Source organism: Ranitomeya variabilis, chromosome 3, assembly GCF_051348905.1.
Source record: "Ranitomeya variabilis isolate aRanVar5 chromosome 3, aRanVar5.hap1, whole genome shotgun sequence".
In the NCBI taxonomy this organism is placed as follows: domain Eukaryota; kingdom Metazoa; phylum Chordata; class Amphibia; order Anura; family Dendrobatidae; genus Ranitomeya; species Ranitomeya variabilis.
The window spans coordinates 283,267,443-283,287,898 of record NC_135234.1 but is presented as its reverse complement, the minus strand read 5'-3'; positions in this window follow the sequence as shown (position 1 = coordinate 283,287,898).

Sequence of the window (20,456 nt, the reverse complement as noted above, 5' to 3'; positions counted from 1 at the left end):
TCCATCATCCTCTGGAACGTCCCCGGGGCATTGCACAATCCGAAGGGCATGTAGTTGAATTCGCAGAGACCCATCGGTGTTGTGAAGTGTTGTCTCCTTGTCCGCCTCCGCCACGGGAACCTGCCAGTACCCACTGGTGAGATCTAAGGTAGAGAAGTAGTTAGCAGATTTTAAGGCAGCCAGAGACTCCTCTATCCTGGGCAGTGGGTATGCATCCTTATGTGTAATGCGATTCAACTGCCTGTAATCAACACACATCCTCATTGTGCCATCTTTCTTTTTAACAAGGACTAATGGAGCTGCCCAGGGGCTACAACTGTCTCTCACCACCCCGGCCTCCTTCATTTCTCGCAACATGTCCTTGGCACACTGGTAATGAGCTGGTGGTACAGGGCGGTATCTCTCTTTTATGGGCCGGTGATCTCCCATGGGGATGTGATGTTGGATCCCTTTCACCTGTCCAAAATCTAAGGGGTGTTTGCTGAATACCTGCTCGTACTCGTGAACCACCCTGTAGGCCCCCTGTTTCTGATGGGCTGGGGTAGAGTCAGTGCCCACATGCAATTCCTGACACCAATCTTTCGAGTGCCCTGCAGAACCGTTGTCCTCCGCCACGTTTGACGGGACCAAGGGTTCAGGTGTCTGTATCACACTATTATTGACAACAAACAGTTTGGCGAGCGTGGCATACTTGGTGAGGTGAACCTCTTCCTCCCCACAATTGAGGACACGTACGGGCACCCTCCCTTGGCGGACGTCGACCACCCCCCGGGCTGTCAGGATAGTAGGCCTATTGTCTGAGTATACGGGTTCTACCAAGGCCTGGTAGTCCTTACCCCTGAGGCCTATGGCTGCCCGACACCATATTAACATCTCACTCCTGGGGGGTATCGCGATGGGGTTTGAATCACTCACAGTGACACGACCAATCTCACCACCAGTCAGCTCTACCTGCTGTCTCTGCATCAGAGCTCTGATTTCTTTTTGCAGGGCACGTTGTTCACTATGGCCAGCGGTTTCTGCTACCTGTTGCAACAAAACAATAACTTCTGCAAGACAATTTTCTATAACATTAGTACCGATGGTCATCATGGGATTACATTCACGGCGGTCAATATCAACAATTACAATCCCTTGGGCCTTCAGTTCCACCCGACCTTGATGGTGACCTCTTTATATCCCACTTGTGGCAACGGCTGACCATTACTGGCTATGATGGTGAAATCGTCATCGGGGCCACGAGTAATATCGGTGTCCTCCCAATACCGTTTATAAAGCACGTAAGGCATAGTCTTCACCTGAGAACCGGTGTCCAGCAGAGCGTTCATGGGGATACCGTCGACCACAACAGGAAGAACTGGTCGCCCTCCAACGTATTTGGCTCTCCAATGCTGCGGGCCTGATCGTCCTACTCCTGGGGGTTGGCCCTTTGCCCCAGGGGTTGCTCGTTTAAAGGACAGTACCTTGCAAGGTGGCCCACCTGGTGACAGATGGGTCGTCCGTCCGGATGGAAGCAATCGCTGTCCCGGCCTCTGGTCGGTGGAGTCCTCCTCTGTCGCATCCAGGGGACATCTTCTGGTCTGGAGGCCAGCTGGATCTTCTCCTTGGGTGCCTCCTGTAGGGACTGCACCGTCCGGGCCAGGGCAGCAACGCTCTTGGTCAGTCCTGCAGGGGAGTCGTCCTCTAGGCTCTGGGCGTCGGCCTCGGCGGCAACTGGGGCATCCGACGCCACCTCCTGGTGGTATGTGAGAGCGGGACGCCTGGGTGGTATTGTGCGGCTGGGTTGTCGCTCCTGCAGCACCTGGATAGCTTTATCCTTGAATTGTGCAAAAGTCAAGTCTGGATTCTGCATGGCCAGGAAGTGTAATTGGCCCCTTTGGTGGCTGCACAGGAGCCCCTCAATGAACCGCTCTTTCAGGAGTTTATCCTCATCTTGCATGCTGCCGGGGTCACTCTGCTTAATGGCCCACAGCGCCTCCTGGAGATTAAGGGCATAGTCCCGTAAGCTATCCTGCGGTCTCTGTTTGCATCCATAGAAAGTCAGTTTAATTTCTGTAGCAGTGCGGGTATCAAAGGTGGCTTTGAGCTTTGCAAAAACCTGCTGTGCAGTTCCCTTATCCGCGGCGGGCCAGGACTTCACTTCCCTCAAAGCCGCCCCGAAGAGTTGGCCGATTATCATATGAACCTTCTGTGGCTCCGTCAGGGGATAGAACTCGAGCAGGCTGCAGATTCCCTCTTTAAAATCAGTTAATGTGTGCGACTCCCCGGAGTATCGCAGGAGCCAGGCCGCTCCGGGCAGGTATTGCATAGAGAAGGGCATTATGGCCTTTGTGGTAGCGGCAGTGTCCGACTGGTTGATGGGGGCAGCGGGCTCTGCGGCCACCGGTGGCGATATTAGGGCCGCGGCTACATCTGCTACGGGGACCGGAGCTGCCTCTGCGTTCACGGCTGCGACCGCCGCCTCCGCTTCCCCTGACTCGGACATGGCTGTCCCTTCCTGCCACTAACCTGCTGGGGGTTGGAGTTTCTCTTACGGGGTTGGCACTTTACCGCGCTTTCTCGTTCCGTGCTTCTTTTGACCGGTTCTGCCCACGAAGCTAAGGCTCCTCCCTCCGTGTGCGGCAATGGCGAATTGTGGCGGGAACTCTTGGCAGCAATTGGCAATGCACAGTCTTTGCAATAAGTCACAGTCCAAGCACAATAAATCACAGTTCCAAGGCACACATGACCTGATTCTTCAGGCTTAAGTAGATCCTGTTCGTGACGCCAAGTTGTAGCGCCCCCACTGCCGCAGGGCCGAGGGGTACCCGGTACCGGGCCTCTGAGTCTCTGCTCTGGGGTTGTCACGGTGGCTAGACCCGGTCCGTGACCCTGCTGAGGGGCGCCCAATGAAAGGTGTGGATGGTGGTGGTAGTGCGGTGCAGTGCTGGTCACAGTAAATAACGAGGACACCAGGTTGCAGTCTCTTTACCTCTTTACTGAAGGCTTGGAGGGACTCAATCCAGAGTACTGTTAACAGGGCTGGCTGAGACCGGCCGGTCCAACGGCACATCCGGAGCTCCCTTTTCAGGTGGGAATCAGTGTCTACCTTCTAGCGCCTGTGTGTTGTAGTCCTTCCCTGCTGAGCACCCCAGGATAGTCCTCACAACTTATTCTGTCTGTCTCTGATGTTCGTTCTCTCCGTCCCCCAGATGATATGGCTAGGACGCACCCGTATGACGGGGTAGGCCTGGAGTTCTTCCGGGACTCTAGAGTCGCCCCTCTCCGACAGCTGCCTCCGTTGTCTGCTTAGGTGTTTAAGTGAGACAGCCAACCTATAATTGGCTGCCCTGCCGTGGTTTGAAGTAATGCTTAAAGTCCCTTACTTTCTCGGCGTTCCGGCCACCGACTGTTTGCGCCTCAGAAGGATGTTGCCTCGATCTTACAGCACGACTCCTTCTGGTCCTATCGCCTCTTTGCTGTATTCCTGTTTCTTCTCACTCAGCACAATAAACCTCGCTTCTTGTCCTTTCTTATGGAATCTGTCAGAATCCCATCCCTGACAGGTCCTCTCTCTAGCTCTTCCCAGTTACTTCTCTCCGCCTTCCTGTCCAACCCCCAGTTTTACCAGAGTGTGAGGACTGGCCTACTAGATAGAACCACTCCCTCTGGTGGCCAGAGTGTGAAGTGTAGTGTGAGTGTTACCTGGTCAGGTGAACTCCTTTAGTACAGTCAGACGTAACATCACTCCCCTTAGTGGCAGAGCGACATTACTGCAACGACCAGGACTCTGGGGCGCTGCACATGGTGTTTAGGTGCCGGGATTCTCTGGCTGCACAGGGTAGATTCCAAGCCTTGCCTGCATCTGCGGTCTCCTATTCAACTTCGGCCACTTCGGGTTCTGCTAAGCATAGACGTCAGTCCCAGCGTCTTGCTCAGGCTCGTGCTGTTCATCTGGATACTGCTGGCTCTTCAGCCAAGTCTATGGTAACCAGAGGTAGGCAGCAACGAACGGACGCTCTGGAGGCTAAGTCCAGAAATCACCCTACTGATCATGCTTGTGATGTGGCGGCGTCTCATTGGTGGTCTGTCATCAGCTGCTCTGGTGATGTTTCAGCTCTGGATTGGTCCGCGAGCAAGGTCCTGTCTGACTGGACATGAGCTGAACATATAAAAGGGTCTCAAAGGCGCACTTGGGGGCGCCAGTATCATTTTTGCTGCATGTGTGTATGGAACGTTGCACCAGTGTGGTCTTTCCCAGCATGTACTCAGGGTCAGCAGTAAGCTGTTAGAATTCCAGTTCTCCGGAGAGGAGATTGCCTGTGTGAATTCAGGGCTGGCGTCTAGCCAATAGAATTCCGGCACCTCCGGAGAGGAGTTGGTTGAGTGCATTAGCTGATTGTGTGACCACTGTTTGCCTTTTACCCCATAAGCAGGCTTCGTTCCCCTGTGAAGTTAACAGGGGTTGTGTCTAGCTTCATACCTCTTTTGTTTCTGTGTGCGAGTATCACAGCATAGTTGCAGAGCATCTGTTCCATTTCTGTGTGTGAGTGACACAGCTCAGTTGCAGAGCATCTGTTCCGTTTTTGTGTGTGAGTGACACAGCTCAGTTGCAGAGCATCTGTTTTGTTTCTGCGTGTGAGTTCTGTTCTTGAGTGGCGTGTAACTAAGTGGGTGCAAGCAATCGCTCGCTGTGTGTTCCGTCATTGTTCACACTGGCAGCAGTTTAACACCTCTGCACGGTGGACCCCGGGTTGCAATTGCACTTTACTATTAAATTTATTTAGTGCAATCCACCAACCCTGACACATGGCCCCCTCATCCTTACGTTTGCCAGTCCTACTCTAACATGAAAACCACAAAAAGAGGAAAAATCCTCCAATATTCAAGAAAACAAACCAAAAACAGGCAGAGATGCTTACCTGTCTAAATGGGCCTCAATACAATTGCACTGACAGGGTCCAGCTGACCCAAGTAAAATGGCAACTGCACAGGTGAAATACCAAATGAAACAGCCAGCCTTTAATCAGGGATTGGCCGTGTGGCACACCAATGCACTAAAATATATACTCTGTATGTGGCATGTTCACACAAGGAATGCAGAGCATCTGGTTCTCAGCCTATTAATGACGCCCTATGGCAGGCTGCCCAGTGCTAACTATAATGCATCCTGTGTGAACAGAGGCCACAGTGTACAGAACCATTTGGGCCCAACTGCACCCCGAAAAAAATACAACGTGCAAAAAAAACCATATCAATATATGTAAGGTATTGGTTGATATTCTGGCCATAGTATGTAAGCTGGCAACCCGCGTCTCTGCCTGTTTTTGGTTTGTTTTCTTGAATATTGGAGGATTTTTCCTCTTTTTGTGGTTTTCATGTTAGAGTAGGACTGGCAAATGTAAGGACCCTTGACGCGGGTTGCCAGCTTACATATTATGGCTCTCTCATCTTTATCCTGGTATGTAGGGCCCCATCTCCGTCCTGGTATGCATGACCCCATCCTTATCCAGGTATGAGTGACCCCCATCCTTGCATGCATGGCCCCTCATCCTGGTATGGACGGCCCCCTCATCCCTATCCTGGTATGCAGGGACCCCATCTCTGTACTGGGATGCATGGCCCCATCCTTATCCTGGTATGATTGGCCCCTATTCCAATCCTGGTATGCATGGCCCCCATCAGAAAAAGACAAAAAAAATCATAAACCATTATACTTACTGTCACGATGTCACGGGGTCAGGTCTTAAAAACCTCCTAAAGTGAACCCTCAGTACCGCGACAACGAACCTCCCCAGGACGAGCTAACCAGGTGGACCACCCCCTATACAGGGAGCGTTAGGGGCAGACCCGGGGGAGACTATTACCGCGGAAGCTGATACTCGGGGACAGAAGGTAGGAACGGAGAAGACGCTGAACTGGCTAAAACGGAGACACAGGGAAAGTGGTATAGAGGTAACACAGAACAGGCCAGGATAGATGCACTAAACAGAGCAAGGTATGGCGGACACACAGAACAGAGCAGGGTAAGAGGGACGCACAGAGCAGAGCAAGATATGGCGGACGCACAAGACAGAGCAGGGTTTGACGGACGCACAGGGCTTGAGCAAGATATGGCGAACGCACAAGACAGAGCAGGGTTTAACGGACGCACAGGGCTTGAGCAAGATATGGCGAACGCATGAGACAAAGCAAGGTATAGCGAGACCTGAGTTAAATGAGGGCAAATAACAATCAGGCAACGAGTGGGAGGAGAGACTACCTGATATAGCAGAGTTGCGCAGCACTTCCGGGTCGAGAGTCCTCCAGGATCAGGGGGGAAGGAGCGGAGAGAGCGAGGACCCGCCAGAGGGAGTACGCGTGCGCCGACAGCGCAGATGTCGTGAGAAGTGCGCACGCGCCGGAGCCTAGAACCAGGATCCGGTGAGTAAGGAAGGAGAGAGGAGACCAGGCAGCGCGCGGACGGACCGGGAGCGCGCAGAGACGAACGTGCACGCTGGAAGCCGGAAGAAGACCCAGCAGGAGCTGCAGCAGCGGCACGCCGGGATAGGTAAGTATAAGAAGATGCAGGAGACGCGACAGTACCCCCCTCCTTACGCCCCTCCCTCCTAAGCTTAGAAAGAAACTTAGCAAGAATTCGAGGGGCCTGGATGTTCTCTCGAGGTTCCCAAGATCTCTCCTCAGGACCAAAGCCCTTCCAATCAATTAAAAAGAGGGTCCTACCTCGAGATTTCTTCATAGCCAGTATGTCCTTAACTTCAAAGACATCTTGTGCGGAAATGGGTACAGGCGACTGACCAGTGGTAGGGTGAAATTGGTTGAATACGACTGGCTTGAGCAGAGAAACGTGAAAAGAATTTGGATTGCGAAGCGAGGCGGGTAACTTTAACTTGTAAACAACATCATTAATGCGCGCTAACACCTCAAATGGACCGATATACCGTGGACCTAACTTATACGAAGGGATCTTAAGCAGAATAAATTTGGAAGATAACCACACTTTATCACCAGGTTGAAAAGACGGGGAATCTAGACGCCTCTTGTCGGCGTGCTTTTTAATTCTGTGTCCAGCTCGTTCGAGTGCGGTTTTGGTCTCCTGCCAGACCCTAGAAAACTCCTCGGACAGAAGATCGGCCGCCGGCACACCCGAGGCAGGGAGTACTGGCAGAGGTACACTAGGATGTTGCCCGTAGATGACAAAGAAAGGAGACTTGGAAGAAGATTCATTAGTGTGGTTGTTGTATGCAAACTCGGCCCAAGGAAGTAGACTAGACCAGTCGTTTTGATGAACGTTTGAGAAATGACGAAGGTAGGTAACCAGGATTTGATTTGTGCATTCTGCCTGACCATTAGTTTGAGGGTGGTAGGCAGAGGAGAAGTCCAAAGTCACGTCCATTAGTTTGCACAATGCACGCCAGAAGCGTGAGGCGAATTGAACTCCTCTGTCCGAAACTATGTGCTGAGGAAAGCCGTGAATTCGAAAAACATGAGTGATGAAGATTTTAGCCAATTCGGGAGCCGAAGGTAAACCTGGCAGAGGAACGAAATGAGCCATCTTGGAAAATCGATCCACGACTACAAAGATAACTGTATGACCAGAGGATCGAGGCAGATCAGTAATAAAGTCCATTGCAAGGTGTCGCCAAGGAGACGAGGGAACAGGAAGCGGATGCAAAAGACCAGAGGGTAAATGTCTAGGAACTTTGTTCTTAGCACAGGACGGGCAGGAAGCGATGAAGCTTCGGGTGTCTTGAGAAAGAGATGGCCACCAGTAGTACCGTGACTCCAAAGAAAAGGTTTTCTTAAAACCGACATGACCTGCCAGCTTGGAAGCATGACCCCAACGTAAAACTTGCTTCCTGTTGTGCTCTTGAACAAAAGTCATACCCAAAGGCAACGAAGTCAAGGTAACAGGAGCAACCAAGATGACCTTGCTTGGATCCATGATATGTGAAGGTTTCTCCTCAACATCGGCTGTCAGAAAGGATCTGGATAGGGCATCGGCTTTGAAGTTCTTATTGCCAGGACGGAAGTGTAACTCAAAATCAAATCGTGCAAAGAACAGCGACCACCTGACTTGCCGAGGATTCAGTCTCTGTGCAGAGCGGATGTATGCCAGATTCTTGTGGTCAGTGTAGACTTTAAAAGGATGGACAGCTCCCTCCAACAAATACTGCCACTCCTCCAATGCCAATTTGATAGCCAGCAACTCTCTGTCACCAATGGTATAGTTCCTCTCCGCCGCAGAGAAGGTCTTAGAGAAGAAGCTGCAAGTGACAAGCCGACCGGAGGAAGACTTCTGAGAAAGAACTGCTCTGGCTCCGATTGCGGAAGCATCCACCTCCAGAATGAAGGGTTTGCTTATCTCTGGACGATGGAGTACAGAAGCAGTAGCAAAGGCTTGTTTCAAAGACTGAAATGCGTTTTCGGCCTCAGGGGACCAGGCATGAGGGTTAGCTCCCTTGCGGATCAAAGCGGAGATGGAGCCGGACTAGGGTAGAAAAGTGTGGAATGAACTGCCGGTAGTAATTGGCAAATCCAAGGAATCATTGGATCGCCTTGATGCCTTGAGGACGCGGCCAGTTCAGCACGGCGGACACCTTTTCCGGGTCCATATGAAGACCAGAGTCAGATATGATGTATCCTAGAAATGGTAGGGACGACTGTTCAAAGGCGTACTTCCCTAGCTTGGCATACAGACGATTCACTCTAAGACGTAAGAGGACTTGACGGACGTCTCTTCTGTGGGTAAGATCTGGAGAGAATATAAGAATATAATCCAAGTACACCACCACGCTAGAATAAAGTAGATCCCGGAACACATCGTTCATGAACTCCTGGAAAACAGCGGGGGCGTTGCACAGACCAAAGGGCATAACCAAGTACTCGTAATGACCATCCCGGGTGTTGAATGCGGTTTTCCACTCATCTCCGGGTCGAATACGGATGAGATTGTAGGCCCCACGGAGATCCAATTTAGTGAAGATACGCGCACCATGGAGACGGTCAAATAGTTCTGGAATGAGAGGTAGCGGGTACTTGTTCTTAATGGTGATATTATTGAGACCTCGGTAGTCAATGCAAGGACGAAGTGTACCATCTTTCTTTTTGACGAAAAAGAACCCAGCACCAGCGGGAGAAGAGGACTTTCGGATAAAGCCCTTGGTTAAGTTCTCTTGAACATATTCGGTCATAGCCTGGGTCTCAGCAGTGGACAGAGGGTAGATCCGGCCTCTTGGAGGAGTGGAACCTGGAACAAGGTCGATCGGGCAGTCATATGGACGATGCGGAGGAAGGATCTCTGCCTCTCTCTTGTTGAAGACGTCAGCAAAGGCCACATAGTTACATAGTTACATAGTTATTAAGGTTGAAGGAAGACTTTAAGTCCATCTAGTTCAACCCATAGCCTAACCTAACATGCCCTAACATGTTGATCCAGGGGAAGGCAAAAAAACCCCATGTGGTAAGAGTAAGCTCCACCATGGGGAAAAAAATTCCTTCCCGACCCCACATACGGCAATCAGACTAGTTCCCTGGATCAACGCCCTATCAAGGAATCTAGTGTATATACCCTGTAACATTATACTTTTCCAGAAAGGTATCCAGTCCCCTCTTAAATTTAAGTAATGACTCACTCATTACAACCTCATACTGCAGAGAGTTCCATAGTCTTACTGCTCTTACAGTAAATAATCCGCGTCTGTTATTATGCTTAAACCTTCTTTCCCCCAGACGTAGAGGATGCCCCCTTGTCCCTGTCACCGGTCTATGATTAAAAAGATCATCAGAAAGGTCTTTGTCCCCTCATATATTTATACATTAACATAAGATCACCCCTTAGCCTTCGTTTTTCCAAACTAAATAGCCCCAAGTAATAACCTATCTTGATATTGCAGACCCCCCAGTCCTCTAATAACCTTGGTCGCTCTTCTCTGCACCCGCTCCAGTTCAGCTATGTCTTTCTTATACACCGGAGACCAGAACTGTGCACAGTATTCTAAGTGTGGTCGAACTAGTGACTTGTATAGAGGTAAAATTATGTTCTCCTCATGAGCATCTATGCCTCTTTTAATGCATCCCATTATTTTATTTGCCTTTGTAGCAGCTGCCTGACACTGGCCACTGAATATGAGTTTGTCATCCACCCATACACCCAGGTCTTTTTCATTGACGGTTTTGCCCAGAGTTTTAGAATTAAGCACATAGTTATACATCTTATTACTTCTACCCAAGTGCATGACCTTGCATTTATCCCCATTAAAGCTCATTTGCCATTTATCAGCCCAAACTTCTAGTTTACATAAATCATCCTGTAATATAAAATTGTCCTCCCCTGTATTGATTACCCTGCAGAGTTTAGTGTCATCTGCAAATATTGAAATTCTACTCTGAATGCCCCCTACAAGGTCATTAATAAATATGTTAAAAAGAAGAGGGCCCAATACTGACCCCTGTGGTACCCCACTGCTAACTGCGACCCAGTCCGAGTGTGCTCCATTAATAACCACCCTTTGTTTCCTAACCCTGAGCCAGCTCTCAATCCACTTACACATATTTTCCCCTATCCCCATTATTCTCATTTTATGTAACAACCTTTTGTGTGGCACCATATCAAAAGCAGATGGTAAATCTGGAGACACAGATGTTGATTGAGGAGAGGTTTTAAATTGGATGGAAAGCAAGCACTGATTTTGACAGAGATGTCCCCAATGCAGAATGTCCCCAGACTGCCAGTCGAGAGTAGGCTCGTGCTTCCGCAGCCAAGGGAGAGCGAAAGAATAGCATGAGACAAGGAGGGCAGTACGTGGAAGACAATTCTCTCTCAATGTCGAACTCCGATCTGTAATTCTAGTCCTTCGGTAACCTGAGTAACAGACTCCCGCAGGGGTTGACCGTCGACCGAAGCAATCTGCCGAGGAGTCTCCAGGGACCTGACAGGAATCCGAAGTCTTCTCACCACCTCGAGCTGAATGAAATTTCTGGCTGAACCTGAATCAATATAAGCTACTTTAGAGAAACGCTTAGAACCTAAATGCTAAAGAACAGAAAGAGTCATAGGTGGAGAGGAATCAGAATCACCTAGGAAGTCCTCTCTTACCTGTCCTAGGCGGAGGCGTTTCCCGGCCTCAGGGGACAAGAGCGCAGGAAATGGGAAGCACTGCCACAGTAAAAACAGAGCCCTTGAGCGAGTCTCTCCTTACGACGCTGCACTACAGGCTTGAGATGGTCCACCTGCATGGGTTCTGGAGCAGGAACAGCCGGGGAGGAGATAGGAGTAAAACGAGAGGAACTTGTTGTAGCCGGAGGAACACGAGGAGATCTTCTCTCCCTAGTAGCTTCACGAGAGCGCTCCTGAAAGCGTAAGTCAATACGGGTTGCCAGGGAGATCAGGTCCTCTAAGGAAGTCGGAGTATCCCGGCCAGCCAGTTCATCCTTGATCCGGGACGAGAGACCACGCCAAAAAGCTCCTACCAAAGCCTCATTGTTCCAACTTAACTCGGAAGACAGGGTGCGGAACTGAATGGCGTATTGGCCCACAGAGAGCGAACCCTGGTGAAGATTAAAGAGTGATTCCGTAGCAGAGGCCAGACAACCAGGCTCGTCGAATACCTTGCGGAATGTATCGAGAAAGGAGGAAAGCTGAGAGACAATAGGATCATCACGCTCCCAGAGAGGATTCACCCAGGCTAAAGGTACCGTCACATTAAGCGACGCTGCAGCGATATAGACAACGATGCCGATCGCTGCAGAGTCGCTGTTTCGTCGTTGTGTGGTCACTGGAGAGCTGTCACACAGACAGCTCTCCAGTGACCAACGATGCCAAAGTCCCCGGGTAACCAGGGTAAACATCGGGTTACTAAGCGCAGGGCCGCGCTTAGTAGCCCGATGTTTACCCTGGTTACCAGTGTAAATGTAAAAAAAACCAAACACTACATACTTACATTCCGGTGTCTGTCGCATCCGCCGGCGTCCACTTCCCTGTACTGTGTAAGCGCCGGCCCTAAAGCAGAGCGGTGACGTCACTGCTGTGCTCTGCTTTACGGCCGGCACTGACACATTCAGTGCAGGAAGCTCTGAGCAGCAGCGCGGACGCCGGGGGACGTGACAGACATCAGAAGGTGAGTATGTAGTGGGGGTTTTTTTACTTTTACAAAGGTAAGCAGGGTAAATATCGGGTTACTAAGCGCGGCCCTGCGCTTAGTAACCCGATAGTTACCCTGTTTACCATTGTAAAACATTGCTGGCATCGTTGCTTTTGCTGTCAAACACAACGATACACGCCAATCTGACGACCAAATAAAGTTCTGGACTTCTAGCTCTGACCAGCGATATCACAGCGGGATCCAGATCGCTGCTGCGTGTCAAACACAACGATATCGCTATCCAGGACGCTGCAACGTCACGGATCGCTATCGTTATCATTGTTAAGTTGTTCAGTGTGAAGGTACCTTACGGCCTCTTCCTCTAAATGAGACACAATAAAAGCCACTTTCGCTCGATCAGTGGGGTACTGCTGAGGAAGCAACTCAAAATGTAGTTGGCACTGATTAATAAACCCTCTGCACAACTTGGGGTCTCTGCTGTACCGTGGCGGCTTCGCCAAACGGGGCAAAGGGTGAGGAGTAGTAGCCTGAGGCGAGACAGAGGCGGTGGACTGGAGGGCAAGCAGGCGATCATCCACCGATGCCATATAATTCAGAATGTGGGCCTGGGTATCACGCTGCTGAGCAAGCTCCTGTTGGAGACCGGCCAGCTGAGCAGCGCTCCCAGGATCAGAGGTCTGAAGGGCCGACAAATGGGGCTCCATGGTCTTCAGGAAGGACATAATTCTTGACTGATTCTCCCGTAAAAACAGAAGTTCTTTCTAAGTGGGGGACGGAGTACCAGCGGGGTCCATGGCCTGATTGTACTGTCACGATGTCACGGGGTCAGGTCTTAAAAACCTCCTAAAGTGAACCCTCAGTACCGCGACAACGAACCTCCCCAGGATGAGCTAACCAGGTGGACCACCCCCTATACAGGGAACGTTAGGGGCAGACCCGGGGGAGACTATTGCCGCGGAAGCTGATACTCGGGGACAGAAGGTAGGAGCGGAGATGACGCTGAACTGGCTAAAACGGAGACACAGGGAAAGCGGTATAGAGGTAACACAGAACAGGCCGGGATAGATGCACTAAACAGAGCAAGGTATGGCGGACACACAGGACAGAGCAGGGTAAGACGGACGCACAGAGCAGAGCAAGATATGGCGGATGCACAAGACAGAGCAGGGTTTGACTAATGCACAGGGCTTGAGCAAGATATGGCGAATGCACGAGACAAAGCAAGGTATAGCGAGACTTGAGTCAAATGAGGACAAATGACAATCAGGCAACGAGTGGGAGGAGAGACTATCTGATATAGCAGAGTGGCGCAGCACTTCCGGGTCGAGAGTCCTCCAGGATCGGGGGGGGGGGGGAGGAGCGGAGAGAGCGAGGACCCGCCAGAGGGAGTACGCGTGCGCCGACAGATGTCAGAAGTGCGCACGCGCCGGAGCCTAGAACCAGGATCCGGTGAGGAAGGAAGGAGAGAGGAGACCAGGTGGCGCGCGGACGGACCGGGAGCGCGCAGAGACGAACGTGCACGCTGGAAGCCGGAAGAAGACCCAGCAGGAGCTGCAGCAGCGACAGTTAAGTATAAGAAGATGCAGGAGACGCGACACTTACCTTCCCTGCTCTCTCTCACAGCGTCTTGTTCCGATAGCAGTATCTGATTTAGGCTTATAAGCAGCCCATGGCAGGGACATCATGCACTGCTATCAAGCCGAGGACAGCTGCCAGAATGCTCACTGCTCTCCACACCGGGACTATCTGAACTATGACTATGACTGTGTGAACACAGTGTTAGCCGCAGGCTTCCTGCAGTTGCCAGGCTTTCACTTATGCCACTACTAAAGGGAATGCATTCCATGCTTATTGGAGTGGAAAGCAGTGAATATTCATTGCCTAAAGTAGTGGGCACATGCGAACTCCGGGCAGCTGCAGGATGCCGACTTCTGAGGCTAACAGTGTATCCGCTATCAAAGAGAAATTAATGTTCACTGCCCTACATGCCCATGGGCGTGGAATGCAGTGAATATTCATTTCTCTTTAGCAGCTGGCACAAGAGTTAGCCGCAACCACCGGCTCCTGCCTCCAGTGACCCGCTGCTCCACTGCTGAGGCTCCTACACCTTCCCACCACAGCCAGAGAATTACATACATTTTTTAATTTGACCATTAATATCACATACAAGGGACAAATACTGTCACACCGTGGCCTGACCACATATTACCACCACATATTGACAGAATAACAACACATACAAGGAACAAATACTACCACACCATGGCCGAACCACATATTACCACCACATAGTGACCGAATAATACTACATACAAAGCACAAATACTGTCACATTGTGAACAGACCACATATTACTAGCACAAAGCGACTGAATAATACCACATACAAGGAACAAATACTGCCACGCCATGTCCAGACCGCATATTACCACCACATAGTGAAAAATACTACAATACTGATCATTAGTACTAAGTGTTATTATACACAGGAGCTCTGTATACACTGTACTGTCAGTGTACAGGTAATATAAGGATCGCCAGAGACATTATAGACAGAAGCTCTGAATATACTGTCAGTGTACAGGTAATACAATGATCTGCAGTGACAATATACACAAGAGCTTTGTATATGCTGTCAGTGTACAGGTAATACAGTGATCTCCAGTGACATTATAAATAGAAGCTCTGAATATAGTGTCAGTGTAAAGATTATACAGTTATCACCAGTGCCATTATACAGAGGAGCTTTATATATAGTGTCAGTGTACAGGTAATACAATGATCACCGGTGACATTATACGAAGGAGCTCTGTAAATAGTGTCAGTATACAAGAAATACAGTGGTTACCGATGCCATTATACACAGGAGCTCTGTACATAGCATACAGTGTTTAGTGTCAATGTACAGGTAACACACTGACTCATCAGTGACATTTCTAGTTTAAGTCTGTTACAGAACCCCCCCAGCACCCAGAATATATTATGCAGTTATTTGTATATATAATAGGTTCCATGTGAGATATATGTCCCTAATGCATCAGCCCACAGGCTGCGCCCCTGGGCAGAGGAGACAAGATATCCCCCTTCTGACCTCCCCCACCTTTGTAATTCCCACAGTAAATATCAGCAGGCTCCGGCCACCTGTGGCTATTGTAATGTATGTCTGGCCTGAAGCATTTGAATGGGCCTGCCCTCTGTATCTGTTGTGATATATATTCTGTGTTCTGTGAATAAAGTGTTGTGAGACTGGAAATACGTGGAGAAGCAGTCAGCTTTTATATGCTCTCATGTAATCAAGGAATTCCAGCCAGCGTCCTTCGTTCAGACTCCAGCCAAAGCAAAGTGGACCTCCTGAAACACGGGGTGGTACTGAAAGAGGTACCCCAGCTTGGTAGACCCCATTACACTGGTGGCAGACAGCTACAGGAGGAAAGGAATGAATGGAAAACAACTACCAGAAGTTAAAGAGGACTACATTAAAAGATCTGGTGGAAGCCCGAGGGTTAATCGCCAGCAACAAAACAAAAGCGGATTTGATAGCAGCCATCATGGAACACTACGGTGCAGCGCCCCCCAATGTGAACGTGGAGGAGACTGAATTCCAGAGGGAGGTAAAGAACAGACTGGCGTTCTATGACCCAAACCCTGCAGTAGAGATCATACGAGAGGTGATGGCTGATGTGCGTACTGATCTGAAGGAAAAGATGGCCGAGCGGACCAGGATAGAGCTAACCAAGATGGAGATGGCAGAGCGGACTAAAGTGGAGCTGGCCAAGATGGAGATGGCAGAGCGGAGAGAGGAGAGTCAGCGAGCAGGGGGAGCTCTGGCCTCCGACCAGGTACCTTCAACAGTAAGCCACAAAAAGATCCAGTATAATGCCTTCCGACAGTTGGGGGAGGGAGAGGAAGACATTGATGGCTTTCTGCAGGACAGGCAGTGTGCCCTTCATCAAGTGAAGCCGGAGGAACGGGTTCAGATTCTGGCCAGCAAACTGACCGGCCATGCAGCGGACGCCTATCGCACGGTACCTGATGAGGACTGTATGGACTATGAGTGGATCAAAGAAGTGATCTTGGCCCGGTATGCGCTGACACCAGAGGCATACCGCCAAAAGTTCCGCGGACTTATAAAACGAGTAACCGAAACCCACGCTGAATGGGCCTGTAAATTACGGCGGTCACTGCTACAGTGGGTACAAGGGAGCCAAGCAACCACTAAGGAGGATGTCCTCCAGCTCTTCTTGTTAGAACGATTCTTTAATGGACTAATCCCCGAGACACAGGAATGGCTTCGGGACAGGCGGCCAATGACTCTTGAGGAAGCCGCTCGTCTTGCCGATGAACATCAAGACGCCAGGAGGCCTTAGTTGTCTGGATCAAAGATGGTCACTAAGGGTCCGCCTATGGACCTGGAGGGCCCCAAACCACCGAAGATTGTAGGGGGACCAGCTAGAAACCTGGCCTACCACAGTTCCCCTGGGGCGCGATGCCACACCTGCCGTCAGCTGGCCCACCTGCAAAGACAATGTCCCAACCGGACTCAGCATACCCAGTGGCCAAAGGCGGGAACAGCTACCTTCAGCCGAGCCACTGTACACTGCTACCAAGGCAAAGCTGACCCGGCATTGGGGGCTACAACTAACCAAGGGGTGGAAGAAATGGAGGAAGTGCTGCATGAAGTAGACGCCGTGCAGGCAGCCCGGGCAGATAATCGACAACAGCATAGACAGGTCGTGTGGGTTAATGGGAAACGTATGCAGGGACTAAGAGATTCCGGAGCAACTTTGACCCTTGTGAAGCCTTATCTCGTCCAGGACCAAGAGAAGATGGACCGGACAGTGGTAGTCCTTGTAGCAGGGGGAGCCATACATCGACTGCCCACTGCCAGGATTCACCTGAACTGGGGAGTCGGGGATGGCCTTGTTGAGGTCAGCTTGATGGAGGATTTGCCTGCAGACGTCTTGCTGGGAAATTACTTGGGGCCCATGTTGTCTGCCTTCTCGGTTGCCCCTCTGGCTGAGACATATCCTGTGACCACCCGGAGACAAGCTCAAGCTGCGGAGGCGGAATCACACTCAGAGGAGGCCCAGGTAAGACATCCCAGCCCTACACGTATTCCCATAGCAAGACACATTTCTTGGGCCACCCCAGATGAATTTAAGAGGGAGTTACTTGAGGATCCTTCATTGAAGGGATATTGTGGGAAGGCACAGGAGGGGAGAGGGGTACTGGAAGGGGAACAGTTTATATGGAAGCAGGGACTCCTCTACCGGATCAAAGAGCAGCACCACACAGGGACGAGCCCCACTATAAAATGACAGCTGGTAGTTCCCAAGAAGTATAGGCAGGAGTTACTGCGAATCTCTCATGACATACCCTTGGCCGGGCACTTCGGCGTCAGTCGCACCAAGCATCGTCTGACACAAAACTTCTTTTGGTCGGGGGTAACCTATAATGTTCGTCAGTACTGCCAGACCTGTGACAGTTGCCAGCGCATTGGCAAGAGGGGAGATCGATGCAAGGCCAAATTACACCCCCTCCCCATTGTGGAGGAACCATTTAGCCAAGTAGCGGTCGATCTGATAGGGCCGTTAGCCAAACCCAGTCCGTCAGGGAAAAGGTATATATTGACAGTGGTAGATTATGCCACACGGTATCCAGAGGCGGTTATGTTACCCAACATACTGGCAGAGACGGTGGCAGCTGCCCTGCTCCAGGTTTTCTCACGGGTTGGATTTCCCCAGGAGATTATTTCGGACCAGGGTACCCAGTTTACAGTAGAGGTGACCAACCAACAATGGAAGCTGTGCGGCGTAAAGTCCATTAGAAGCGCCCCGTACCACCCGCAAACCAATGGGTTGTGTGAACGCTTTAACGGGATATTAAAACAACTCATTGGGACTTTTACCAGGACCTACAGGGACTGGGAGAAATTCTTGCCTCACCTCCTGTTTGCCTATCGGGAGGTGCCCCAAGGATCCACAGGGTTCTCCCCATTCGAACTGGTATACGGGAGACGGGTAAGGGGACCCCTAGACTTAGTGCTAGAACACTGGGAAGGGGAGGGCACCATAGAAGGGGTACCTATTGTACCCTATGTGCTGGAATTCTGGGACCGCCTACAGGAGCTGACCCAGGCTATACGTGGGAACTTGCAGGTGGCCCAACGGCGCCAGCGCGTATGGTACGATCAGAGGGCCAGAGAACGCACCTTTGAGATAGGACAGAAGGTCCTGGTGTTAGAACCCACTAGGCAGAACAAGTTCCAAGCTGCATGGCAGGGGCCCAACCAGGTAGTGGGGAAAATAGCTGACACCACCTATAATGTCGCCGATTGTGACGACCCCAGGGTTATCCGCATGTTCCACGTGAACATGCTGAAGCCCTACCGGGAGCGCCCTGAAGAGGTAGTGGCCATCTGTGCACCTGAAGGATGTAGCCGGACTCCCCTGATGTCTTAGGGGAGAGGACTCAGTATAAAACATGGGACCAGGTACACTGGGGTGAAGACCTAGGTCCCCGGGAGAGACAGCAGGCAGAGGCATTGTTGAGGCAGCGACAGAGGATGTTTTCAGGGAGACCGGGGTACACCCACCTGGCACAACACAAGGTTGAGACCCAGGATAAGACCCCCCTGAGACAATCCCCCTTCCGTGTCCCTGAGTCTGACAAGAAGGAATGCGACAAGAGATACGAGAGATGTTGCGTTTAGGAGTCACTGAAGAATCAGATAGTCCCTGGGCATCCCCCGTAGTGTTAGTGCCCAAGAAGGATGGGACTACACGTTTTTGTGTAGACTATCGCAGGCTCAATGAGAAAACGGTGACGGATGCGTATCCCATGCCGCGCGTGGATGAGCTGTTAGACCGGCTGGCAGGGGCAAAGTATTTGACCACCATCAATCTATGCAAAGGCTACTGGCAGATTCCCCTTAGTCCTGACTAGTGTTGAGCGATACCGTCCGATACTTGAAAGTATCGGTATCGGAAAGTATCGGCCGATACCGGCAAAGTATCGGATCTAATCCGATACCGATACCCGATACCAATACAAGTCAATGGGACTCAAGTATCGGACGGTATCCCTGATGGTTCCCAGGGTCTGAAGGAGAGGAAACTCTCCTTCAGGCCCTGGGATCCATATTAATGTGTAAAATAAAGAATTAAAATAAAAAAATATTGCTATACTCACCTCTCCGACGCAGCCTGGACCTCACCGAGGGAACCGGCAGCGTTCTTTGCTTAAAATGCGCGCGTTTACTTCCTTCCGTGACGTCACGTCACATGACGACGCGACGCGACCAATCACAGCAAGCCGTGACGTAATTTTCAGGTCCTCAATGCCTAATTCTAGGCATTCAGGATTTTAAAATTACGTTCCAGCTTGTGATTGGTCGCGTCGCGGTCACATGGGCGACGCGACCAATCACAAGCCATGACGTCACGGGAGGCAGGAAACGCTCGCATTTTAAAATTACGTCACGGCTTGTGATTGGTTGCGTGCCGACCATGTGAACGCGACGCGCGCTAGAATTAGGCATTGAGGACCTGAAAATTACGTCACGGCTTGCTGTGATTGGTCGCGTCGCGGCCACATGGGCGGCACGCGACCAATCACAAGCCATGACGTCACGGAAGGAAGTAAACGCGCGCATTTTAAGCAAAGAACGCTGCCGGTTCCCTCGGTGAGGTCCAGGCTGCGTCGGAGAGGTGAGTATAGCAATATTTTTTATTTTAATTCTTTATTTTACACATTAATGTTGTTTCGATACCGATACCCGATACCACAAAAGTATCGGATCTCGGTATCGGAATTCCGATACCCGCAAGTATCGGCCGATACCCGATACTTGCGGTATCGGAATGCTCAACACTAGTCCTGACGCTATTTCCAAGTCTGCATTTGTCTCCCCGTTCGGCTTATTCCAGTTTCGAGTTATGCCATTTGGGATGAAGAATGCCCCTGCGACCTTCCAGAGGCTTGCTGACCGGCTTCTGGATGGTCTCCAGGACTATGCGTGTGCCTACCTGGATGACATCGCCATCTACAGCGCGACATGGGAAGAGCATCTAAATCACCTAGAGACAGTATTAGACAGGATCCACAAGGCCGGAATCACCCTGAACCCAAACAAGTGTCACGTGGGCAAAGCGGAGGTTCAGTATTTAGGACATTGGGTGGGAAGTGGGAAGCAGCGACCAGAACCAGCCAAGATTGAGGCCATAGCCAAATGGCCCACCCCACGCACTAAAACCCAGGTCATGGCATTTCTAGGGACAGCGGGGTATTACAGGAAATTCGTCCCCAATTACAGCAGCGTAGCTAAGCCCCTCACTGATCTAACCCGTAAGAACCAACCCCGCCAGGTAACCTG